Source organism: Protopterus annectens, chromosome 8.part1 (assembly GCF_019279795.1).
Source record: "Protopterus annectens isolate FY-2018-M chromosome 8.part1, PAN1.0, whole genome shotgun sequence".
In the NCBI taxonomy this organism is placed as follows: domain Eukaryota; kingdom Metazoa; phylum Chordata; order Ceratodontiformes; family Protopteridae; genus Protopterus; species Protopterus annectens.
The window spans coordinates 114,951,329-114,963,586 of NC_056742.1; the positions used below are offsets into that span (position 1 = coordinate 114,951,329).

At 38.8% G+C, this 12,258-nt stretch overlaps 1 protein-coding gene across 1 annotated transcript in view; it reads right to left on the bottom strand.

The window, feature by feature from the left end:
- Positions 1 to 12,258, bottom strand: part of DBNDD1 (dysbindin domain containing 1) — a 561,031-nt gene that overhangs the window by 399,538 nt on the left and 149,235 nt on the right. The window lies entirely within an intron of this gene.

Below are 12,258 nucleotides of genomic sequence, written 5' to 3' on the forward strand. Positions count from 1 at the left end.
GGAAGAAAGAATGGATGGAATTCATAAATATCAACTGTGTAGCTGAGTAGTGCAAGTATAATTGAATGACATTGTGAAGTGCGTGAAACAATAATTAAAGCTGCACATTTAGGCAGGTATTCCTGCTTAGCTCAGATCCACTGATCTGTGCTCCAATGGTGCAACTACAGCAAACTGTGCAGCTGTCTTACTACAGAGTACAGCAGAGCAATCCCGTCAGCTAGAGTGCATGTGTTTGCTGCAAGCATGCTTGGAAATGGAGATCATTTGATAGGACAGAATATGGTCCCAGCAAGGTTGAAATAAATTATATGACATAAGTGTTAAATGAGCAATGTAATACAACCTCAGGAATATAAGTGGTCATTGTGTGTGTGGCCAGCATTTTGCAGCCACATCTATCAGAGACAATAAGAGGTAGAAAAGGGGGGATATCACAGTAACAAAAAGGGATGACAGCAGACAGAGGGAAACACATACAGAGCATATAATACAGAGCAAGGGATGAGGTGGGATGAAATTTTGGGGATGAATAAAGTACCACTTTAATATGAGCAGAAAAGTAATGGGAGAAATTTTCAAGGCAAAAGTGGTTCTGGAAAGAAGTGCAGAGAGGTCCACTTTGTAATTTCGAAATACTGAAATCCCGAATCTCAGTATTTTGAAATCACAAACCTGAAAACTCAACTCCGAAGATGCAGAATAATGACTCTCACAAGCTTGAAAACTCAAAATCATGAAAATAGCTAATGTGGTATCGTTTTTTTTTATTTTTAACCCTCCAGCTTTGTGATGCACCAGAAAGTGAATATTGCCCACTATTAATGCAGTACAACTTCAGAAATGAATGATTCCAATCCATGTCAACAAACAAACAGAAGATCATGGCAGTTACATTTGAAGCACTCTAGCTATAGCCTTCAGGAAATCCACGGTGTTATATGCTTCCCTATTGGCCAAAATTGCCTCAAACTGAGTATGTCTTCTCATTAATCTGCGTCTCTTCAGGGTGGGCAGACACCCACTGGCAAGGCAGTTCCTTAACTCCTCCACCCTATCCTACTCCCTCACCAATGTTTTCATCAATATGGACAGGTCAGTTGCCTTGGCATCCAGAACACTTAAGCTGCTGGTGCCATGCCTCACCTGACTTTTGTGTACAAGGCAGGAATAGTGTGTTCAATTCATGGATGTTCCCAAATGTTATTGGAGATAAAGTTGGAAACCGACAAACAGAAGCAGATCTAGTAGTAAACCGTTTCTTCCATCCCATGACATACCAGTCACCAAAATACTTAATCAACTCTTTGCCCTCTGGAGGGTATGTTTCCTTCAAATTATAATAAGCTTGTAGAACCTCGTCTTCTGGCAGGAAAGCAAGTACTATTAAGGACTTGACAGCTATTTAGAATCTCATATCTGTGTTATGCAAATGTGCTAATCCCAGCTGTTGTATTTTTCACCAGACATTTCTCCCAGACTGGAACAAACACCCCTTAGACTTCACTCCATTGATATTTATTCTGATGCTCTTAATTATGACTATTTCAAAGTCACAAAGTATATACCTCAATTATGTTTCAAAGCCCTGCTCTTCCAAAAGATGGAATACACAATCCCACATGGAGTTACATGCCCGGAGGGACTTTTTACTCATTAGGCAATATAGTAGAGGGCCAGACTTACTGTATCCCCAATAGAGGAGCAAGCAGTGGACACTGTATAACTGTCTACAAATGACTCCCTTATAAAAGAAGGTGCCATCCAGCAACAAAATGGTGGCACAGCTTAATTCTAATAGGTTATTGTCTGTGCTAAGTACTATTACTACATGTTCACCAGTGACATCTACTACACGTTTTTCATCAAATGTACTGGTTTTAATGGAGTAGGCCTGGATATTCAGTGTGTGTAAATTAAGGTTTGCCTTTGCTGCTGGAGCTGTAACTTTCCTGTGCACCCTTCCCACCTGCTGTAATAAAGCTCGTCTGGTGGGACGGTCTTGCACAACATCTATAGAAGTGGATGCTAGTGCAGCCACTACAAGTAAACATGGTGCATCCCTGGATACAACTGCCCTATGCTTCAATTCAGCACACATACTATACTTCTCAAGTTCTGTAGGATCGCCATTATGGTTGTGTGCTACTGTTTTACATAGCTGTTCACTGGTAGGTACAGGACTTGTTATCAACCTACCTCTGCATGTCATTGCTGTTTTCCACTTACAGCATCAACAGTGTCTGCCAGGGCCTTTCTGTTCTAAGTGGTGAACATATAGGTTCATATGTTGGTACTAGGCTATATAGGGCCTATACAAGCCTAGCCATAACAATTCCCTGGATATTGCTTCCCACAATATTTACTTCTCTGGACCCCTGTCTAGCAGGGTGACTGACATTTTCCCTGGGGTGAATTTCTTATCTCTCATCCAATCATCAAGGTTCCTTTTGAAGAGGGCCAAGGAGGTGCTCTGCTTGACATGTATGGGCAGTCTATTCCAGAGTACTGGGGAGTCTCTGGGTCAGGAACCCATCCCTCCAGCATGTTTTGTTCATTGTGATGACAAGGTTTAGATCCCTGGAGCATGTGGCTCTGAGGGATTGGGATTTCTTTAAGTGGAGCATGTCCAACAGCTCAGGATTTGACATGGCCTTGTATGTTAAGCAGAGATCGCCTCTGAGTAGATGATATGCCACAGAGTATAGCTGGAGTTTTTTTAGACGGTCAGCATAATGGCATTTGCTTTAGGCCTGTGATTCTTTTAGTGAGGTATTTCTGTGGTCTTTCCAGCTGTTGTAGATGTCTTGTGAGGTACATACCAAACAGGGCATTATACTCTATAATGGGTCTAATGAGGGATGAGTACAGTGGGACAATGACCTCTTTTTTTCTGGATGAAAAGCCCTTAGTGATGAGGTATTCCACATGGAAGGATTTCCTGACTGTTGTGGCGATGTGGTTATCGAAAGTGAGACCTCGAAAGTGAGACCACTGTCCACCTGTGTACCCAAGTCTCTCATCACACTTTCGATGATTAGTGTACTGCCACCTATGTTGTAATTCATGGGTACATGTTTTTTTTTTCCAAAGGGGATAACTATACATTTATTGGCATTAAGCTTGAGCCCATGGCTCTGTCACCAAGCATCTGTTTCTGTAAGGCCCTTTTGTAGAATATCCACATCATTTGGGGATTCAATAATGGCTCCCAGTTTGCAGTCATCTGCAAACTTTGTCAGCCGCAGTCCCTTAGTGTTGGCCTGTACTTCAGAGAAGTAGATGCCAAACAAGAGTGGTCCCAGGACTGAACCTTGATGTACTCCACTTGTCACTTGTCTGGAGCTGGATTTGGAGTTGGCTACTTTTACAGTGTGTGGGTTCTGTCAGTAAGCCAGTTGGCAACCCATCGAGTGATGTAGGGATTTATGCCCAGCTTACTAAGTTTATCTATGATTCCAGAGTGGGGGATGGTGTCAAAGGCCTTGACGAGGTCCAGATAGGCTGTGTGGACCACCTTACCCTCGTCCACAGCTCTGGAGACTGATTCGAAGAAGTCAATCAGGTTCAGGAGACAAGATCGGCCCTTCACAAACCCAAACAGGGAGGGGTCCAGTGTTTGAAGGTTGCCAGTGTCTTTGTTTGTAAGTTCCATGATAATGCATTCCATGCCCTTGCAGATCAGACCTATCAGACTGATGGGACGGTAGTTCCCGGGATCCAAGGTGGATCCCCCCTTGTGGAGTGGGATAACTGTAGCTGTGCACCACTCAGTGGGCACGAAGCCTGAGGTGAGGCTATGATTAAACATGACACTTAGGTGAGGTGCCAGTTCAGTATGAGCACTTTCTTCCCTTTTCGTGATACATTGTGTCATAAACAGCTCCGATAGTTCCAGGTGAGGGAAACGTCGGAGACGCCATTGCAGTTTAGGTGCGAAGTATGGCCTGTTAAAGGCATACAAGCTATTTATCTGCTAGTATCGGGATTTTGACACTCGGGTTTTAAATTTTCGGAGTTGTGAGTTTTCGGGTTTGTGATTTCGACATACTGAGATTCGGGATTTCAGTATTTTGAAATTACAAAGTGGACCCATAGAGGGAGAAATAGAAAGAGAAATATCGGAGGTATGCTGGCAGAACAAAAACAAGAGCTTAGTGTTCTGCATGCTTCTGTTGTATGATTAGTTAAGATTATGGTGCTGTATAGGTTAGACATTTTAATTCTGATGTTTTGTTCCTTGAGTAGGATAGATGCAATGTTTCATAGCAAATGTAAAAATTTACAAGGGAAATGGAAAAGAAACCTAATGAGTGATCACTGCAGAACTTATCACAGCCACAAGTCATTGCAGTGGTGAGCTTAACTGTTTTCCGCCTTTTCTGTATGCTATGAAGGTGCCATGGGTACCAGCATGTAGGCAAAAGAAAAAAGCATCCATCCTTCATAGATGAACAAATGATTAATCTCGGAAAAGACTCTTGATGGTTGCAGGTGTAAGGGGCAAAAATAACTTTCAAAAAGTTTTACTACAAAAAAAGAAAAAGGAGAACCTCTCCTCTTTCAATGAGGAATTGCACTTCTGCATGTCGCAAATTGAGTCTTTTGACATTTTACTTGGACTATGAGGACATATTCTCTGATTCTTATTGTTCTTTCTCAATGATATTAGCTTATACTGATACATTTGTTAAATGACCCTACAAAAAGAGATAGAGGAAATTATGCAATTAACAGAAATAAAATGGAGTTACCCTGCTTTATTTAACAGGCTTAATGATATCATGGAAGCTAATAGTTAACATGTGAATGCATAGGCTCTAGCACCAAATAGAGCTAAAAATGTTCATTTTGGGATGGGGCAAAATGTGTACCGTCGTATGCTAATTTAATCATGGGATACAATGTATGTATAGCACAGCTATATTTTTAAGAGCAAGATGGAACTGTAGTAAATGGGATGACAAGAATATATAATACAGAGTCATAGGAAAGCTTGTGTTACTGTCGGCCATTACTTGACTGGAAAAGAACAAGCTTTGTGGTAACACATTTAAGAATGATGCAGTGCATGGAGCGCACTAATTACAATCTGATATTCAGAAAAAGACAAACCAGTTAAGTGCCAGAGTGGCGTGTGACCCAATCTTAACAAATGTTAAGCACCCCCTACTAAAGTAGTTAAGGTCGGGTCTAACACCAGGCAGTAAAATCTGCCAGTACTGTCCAGCAAATAACAGTGACAGAAATAAAAGATGTGTTTCTGCTTGCTGTCCATACTGGTAATTTGTCCCAAACTTCCTCAAAAAAACCCAGTTGCTAGAATAACAGATTGTGTTAGCATCCGTTTCCTGAAGGATACAAACTGTGAAACTCAAATGTGTGCCACTATTTAGTGACTTCAATCCTCAGTGGTTTGTCTGAAAACCACAGATTTCATCAGGAAAAGACCAAAAATATGAAGCAATAATCTGGACGTCCTGCAAAAAATCTAGATAGTTGACAGGTTTGAAAGGTGTGTGTAAATGTGCTTCACTCTCAAGGTGAATTTCTTGGCTTCCATGTCTTGAGCACATAATAAGTAGGTTACGATCTGTGACCCGATCGTAATCCTCTATAACATTAATAAGAAAACTGATTTAATATATTTGGTAACACAGTACATTGCTAGTAGGGAGACCTTATGTAAATCTACCAAGGAGGCCTGCTCACTGATTATACAGAACAAGGACATGAGACAGGTTATATCAGGTACATTTACATTGTATATAGGGGGGGTATCACTATAGAAGATATGCTAGTACACAGACGTTTTCAGAGACCCATATTGAACTTACTGAGTATGAATTTGAAAAATGAGATAAATGCTGATGTTGTGGGTATAGTATGTGTTGTCTTATGACAAATATGTATGGAATACAAGTTAATAATCTTAGTATCAGATGAAGTAATATAAGCCTTTGTCACAATAAGAATGTAGTCTGTATTGCTCAATGTCCCTGTGGAAAAGTACATTTTGGTGAAACAAGGACAACATTTTTGTCTCAGGCTAAAACACTGTAGAAAAAATTAAAAAAAAAACAGAACTTTAAAAATCCCCTAGCTGAACATTTTGCCATTTGTCAGAATTCAGAATATACATTTCTGACAGCATGGATAATTATGTTTGTAATAATAAAGAATGAATTGACATTGATGTTAAACTATTTTAAGATACAAAGAAACATTTTTTTTATTGTAGTACAATAACATTATTCTGGTTGGCCTTAATCAGGAAATCAAATGGAATCCAATCGTAAAATAATTTATCATGTTTTATTCATGAATTTGGATTTTAATTGGTTTTATTTTGATACTGAATGTATTTAAATGGTGTTTTTATGTATTTGTATTTCGAGCCAAGGTGCTAGAAGACATGCTAATAAAGCAAGATTGCTAAATTTTGATGTTTTATTTATTCAAACTTTTTTTGCTTTGTATTTTTCTTAGAGAATGTATAATAATATCTCCTGCTGAAGTAGACTGAGGTCAAGTAGCAATGCAGCTTTACTGCCCATCATGTAAACTCTAAGGTGAAATATTTCAAGTCGGCTCCATTGGCATAGAGTGATAAGTTTTTGACTAGAGCTATGCTACATGAGTTGGAATACAGGCTCAGTGCCTGACAGAGTAGGCCGAGGAGGATGGGAGTAAGTGGTAACTGCTAGCTCACTCTTCCGTCGGGTAGTGATGTGGCTGTAACTTTCTACCTGGGTGACACCTAACAGGAGCACTAGGTGTTGCACCAGTGGAGCATGAGCCTATGAGTATGCATTATCATTATGCATATGCATCTTGCTGAATGAGCAGGCAGAGGCATTCTTCCTGTGGCAGACAGCATGCAGCACACCTCATAGGCCATTCTGTAAGAGAAAGGCGGGTGGTATAAGGGGGTTGGTATAATGGTTAAGGTGTTTCTCTCACAGACACAAGATATGAGGTTTGATTCTTAGCTTTGAAAGGGAAATTGGCTGGTCTTAAAATGGCCGACAAGGGCAGCTAGCCTAGTACTTACCTATGAACCTATAAAAGAAATGGAATGGGAATCAGGACTGTGACACAGGTTAAATACATGTTACAGTAATAAAGGAGTAAAAATTCAAATTTGAGTATATTATGTGATATATATGTAGCTCTATATATATATATATATATATATAGAGAGAGAGAGAGAGAAACAGACACACACACACACACACACACACACACACACACACACACACACACACACACACACACACACACCAAAAACATCTAAAAAAGTAATAGCATAATAGTCTGATAAAATGTAAGCTATATGCCATCATCTCCACAAACAGAAAATGAAGCTTTCTAGGAAGATACAGGAAATGAACATATAACTCATATGGGGATGCCCTTCACTCTTCATCCATATCCATCCATCCATCCATCCATTCTACCTCCAACACTTTGTAATGTCAACAACATTGTACAGTCTGAACCTCTTTTTAAATCACAGTTCATTCAGAATTGGACATGTGAATGTACACCTTCTCCAGGATAGCTTACCACGAGTACAATCTTACTGTCTGTGATCCTTCCTATAACCTTTCCTCTCAACTCATTGTATTTCTAATTACTGTACTCCTCTCCTATTCTTCAACTACCATTTTTCCTCCCTTTATTCCATCTGTAACCTCCCTTTTTCTTCAGTAACCTTTTCTCTGTTTTTCTCTAACAATTTATTCCCCCTTTATTTCTGTTCTTATCCCTGTTTTTCTCTCTGACATTTCCTTCTCCTACACTAATACACAATATTATTATCACATCCTCTCCTCCTTATCCTCTGATCTTCATTCTCTGTCTCCACTCTATATAACTCTCCAAGTCTAACTCTCTTCCTTCCTTCGTATATTCTCCATGTTACTTTTATTCTATCTCAAACCACTGTACTTCTCTATCCTATACTTATTTCCTTACTCTCTCTGACTTATTATTTGCACTCATATATTTACATACATTTTGTATTCTCTCCTCTTCATCTTTCACAATTCATTCTCTTACTTCGATCCACCCCTTTCTTACCTCTACAGATAGATAACCATCTACTTACCCATCTTTTTCTCCCCTATACTCCTTATTTCTCCCACCTAGTCTCCCTCTAGTCTCTAACAAATCCCACTCTTTATTTCAATTATATAACCAGGTAATTTTGAAAGCCTTCTACTCCTGATCAATATTAATTATGTCAATGAATAATAAACTGATTGCTTGTTATGTAGAAACTGTATTCTCTTTTGATATACCACTATGCTAAAATATTGTTATGCTTATATGTTTTATTCTAATTGTATTTTTGAATCTGTAATATTTTTTTTTATTCATTTTACATTGTAAACTTCTAAGAAGCATTTCTCCTCTGGACATCTGTCCAGTCAGACATTCCCAGTAATCAAAAGCAAATGAATAAGTAAAGGGAATAACATGAAACAAAAACAGTCACAGTGACAACAGAATGCAGCCAGTCTAACAAAGGAGTCAAACTGCTCGAAAACTTGCATACACAAGTGCACTAAAAAGACTCAGACATTGTTTGGCCTAAGAGGTAAATCTGAAGCTGTAGTACATTACATGCATATTAAACAAAGCTAAAACACATGTACAATGACTGTACAAACAAATTAAATGAAGCCAACAAGAACACATTCAGCTGAACCAACTGTAGAAAAATGATGGGAATGGTTGAGCATTGCTGCTTACATATGATTTATCAGTTTTTGGGAGTTGCCACTGAGATGATTATCCTTGGGATTATTCTTAGACTGCAGAAAATATATCATCATCATCATCATCTAAATCAACTTAAAAATACTGGCGGTGAGCATTACTGATGGCACATGCAACTATTTTTTTCAGTTCTTCGAGTTGCCATCAAAATGATTACTCTTGTAAATATTTTGAGTCTGTGTTACCTGGGAAGCAGTACATACGTTTATGAAGAGCTATGCTACTGATATTTAAATATTCTCATCTGGACTTATTCACTTTCCAGAAATCATTTGAGGTGACAATGCTGCAGTACACATGAATGGGACAGAAGAGTCCCTTAGAGGAGTGCTATGAAAATTCAGACCAAAATTCTTCATAGTTAATGCTCTTGCACAGCTATTAGTTAAAATGGATAGTGGAACTCTGTTATGTTAAAATATATTACAAAACATATAATTAGCATACATAAGCTACTAATTAAAAAATTCTAACTGAACAAAAGATAATACAGGTGCCTATTTTCTAAGTGCATTGAGGCAATTGGGGGAGTGTGCATGGTACAAATATTAATACATGCCCAGTGATTGTAACGTACATGCCCAAAGGAAGTACAACATGAACAACAATTTGGACTAATAATCATCTGCTGCAACAGAATAACAGAACAGGAAGGAAACAGAGTAAATTGAATACAGCATAATAGCAAAAAGTCCCTCATTAGTCTAAACAAATGAATCAGGAAACTAGTCAAGTCTCTGAAAGCAGACTTTGAGGTAAAAATATCATGCAAAGCTAAGGATAACCATAAAGCATTTTTCAGTTATGTCTGCAGTCTTAAGGGCAACACCCAACAATGTACAGAATTAATTGTAGATGGCATCACCTGTGCTCAGTCAGAAGATATAGCATTTTTTTGGCTGACAAATTCAGCTTATATTTCACCTCCCCATCACCCCCAGATCCGCCCAAGAAATACCCTCTACCACTCCACTGCCAATTATCACCAAAGAACAGGTTGCCACTGTGCTCTCTAAAGCTAACAAAATGGTTTCAATGGGGTCTGATGATATACCAGGTTGTCTCTTAAACAGCTTAAATCAGACCTTATCAGACACATTAGGATCTCTATTTAACCACAGCCTTTGGACTGGCTTTGTCCCGATAGATTGGAGGACAGCAACAGTCATCCCTCGTCATAAAGAGGAATTATCTACTGACCTGGGAAATTACAGATCCATAAGTTTCACTACTCTTGTGTGTAAGGTCATGGATAAAAATAATCATTGACATGAAAAATAATGACATAGGAAACCTCCAAACACTGCACCCAAACTGTTATGGATTTGTCAAGGGCAAGTCATCCCTACTGAATCTGGAGGATTTCTTTGAGGAAAGTCACTAAATCCATGGATGAGGATAAAACAGTATATATCACCTAACTTGATCTGGCCAAGGCGTTTGACATAATTTCCAACTTGGATATTATAAAAAAACTCACAAAACTGGGCATAAATCCCTAAATCACTAGATGGATAGCCATCTGGCTCACTGACAGGACACATATCCAGAAAGTGGCCAGTTGCTAATGGTATGCCACAGGCTCAGTGCTGGGACCACTCCTGTTCTGAATATACTTCTCTGAAGTCAAGGATAATGTGGAAGACCTCTTGATAACAGAGTCTGCCGATGACTGCAAGCTGGGGGCAATCACTGAATCCTCCAGTGATGTAGATATCCTTCAGGAGGATCTAGATAGATAGATGATTGTTGCTAAAACCATGGCCTAAATTAAATGCGAAAAAAATACATTATCATACCCATTGACAAGTCAAATACCCCTGCAAATTACAACATCAATAGCACATCCCTAAGAATAGACTCGGAGATTAGAGATCAAGGTACAAAAATAGATAGTAACCTGATGTTTGACTGCATGTATCCACAGTGGTCAGGAAGTCCTTCTATGTGCCTTAACATATATGTAAAGATATAGCATCCAGACCCAAGGAAATTAAAGTACCACTGTATTCATCCCTCATTAGACCAATAAAGGAACACAATGCACCATTTGACATGTACATAACTAGGCACTTACAGCAGCTGGAGTGACCTCAGATGTTCCTCACAAACAAAAATACATGGTGCAAACAACATGTCCTGTGCAGATAGACTAAAAGCCCTATCCCTTTACTCTGTCTCTTACCGTCTATTAAGGGGTGACCTATGTCTGACCCACAAGGCACTCACAAATCTAGCCATGATGGAGCTGCGACACATCCGGAAGTCAAACAACATGAGGGTCATGTGATCTAGGGGTCTAAATTTAAAACATGCTGAAGTGACAGATATGCATCTCAGAGATTGTCCCTTCTTTGGAATAGGCTTCCTATTCATATTAAGCATAGCCCTTCCCTTGTCCTCTTCAAATGCACTTTGGATCAGTCAATAGGGAATGGATTGGGAATTGCAAATTCATACCTGGGGTAGCACCTATATCCCTTATGGATGGGGACAATCTATAAACTACTCAAGACATAGGCACACACCCATGCTATCCTCTTGCCTCTACAGGCCATATAGTGGGTAAAATTGGATTATATTGGCTAAACTTGTAAAGGCAGTTAAGGCTAAACTTGTAGAGGCAGTTAAGCCATTAGCCTAGTAATCTCCTATTTACATTGCTGGCACATGTGCTGTTTGAGCTTCACTGATCAGAGTTCAAAACGAGTACTTAGACTTAACTCCTCATTGTGGTTCTTTTGCAACAAATGGTAGAATAAATGTACAAATCTACTTCACAGGCAAACATTTGAAAAAAAGCATTTCAGTTTTGAATCAAAATAATTGACAAATATTTGTATACTTAAACAAAGTTATGACCAAATGAAGTTTTGGGCTTACACCTGTGCTATAACAGTTAAAATAAATTTCAGTGTATTTCATCAGAATACTTACAAAGTTATCATAGTACAACTTCTTCTGTGTAAAATGGAGGGCATGCTAAGCTAGACTGCAGCAATGTAGCATCCAAATAACTCATTATAAAGCCAGTGTTTATTATTTATTTATTTGCTGACATTTGTTTACCGTGAAAGTCAGACTTGGTCTAGGGTGCCCATTTTTAGCAGGGGCCCAGTGAGAAAAGCTCCAAGCAAAATTTACATGCAAAATTAATTATAGCAAAATTTACATGCAAAATTAATTACAGAAGTATTAATTTTGGAATTCTACATGCATAAATAATGATATATACATTACTGAGAAAATTAACAGTAATAGATATACATTTAAGATTACATTTAACATGGTTTACAATTGTCCAAGGTTATTAGCAGAAAGAGAAAAACGAAACAGGAAAAACAGATGTCAGAGAGAGAGATGAAACATGAGGTTGTGTGAAGGAGAGAGAGAAAGTGGTATAAGGAGGTGGAGAGAGAAAGAGGACAGGAGTTAAGTGGGAGAAAAAAGTGGTGGCAAAGAATTTTAAGA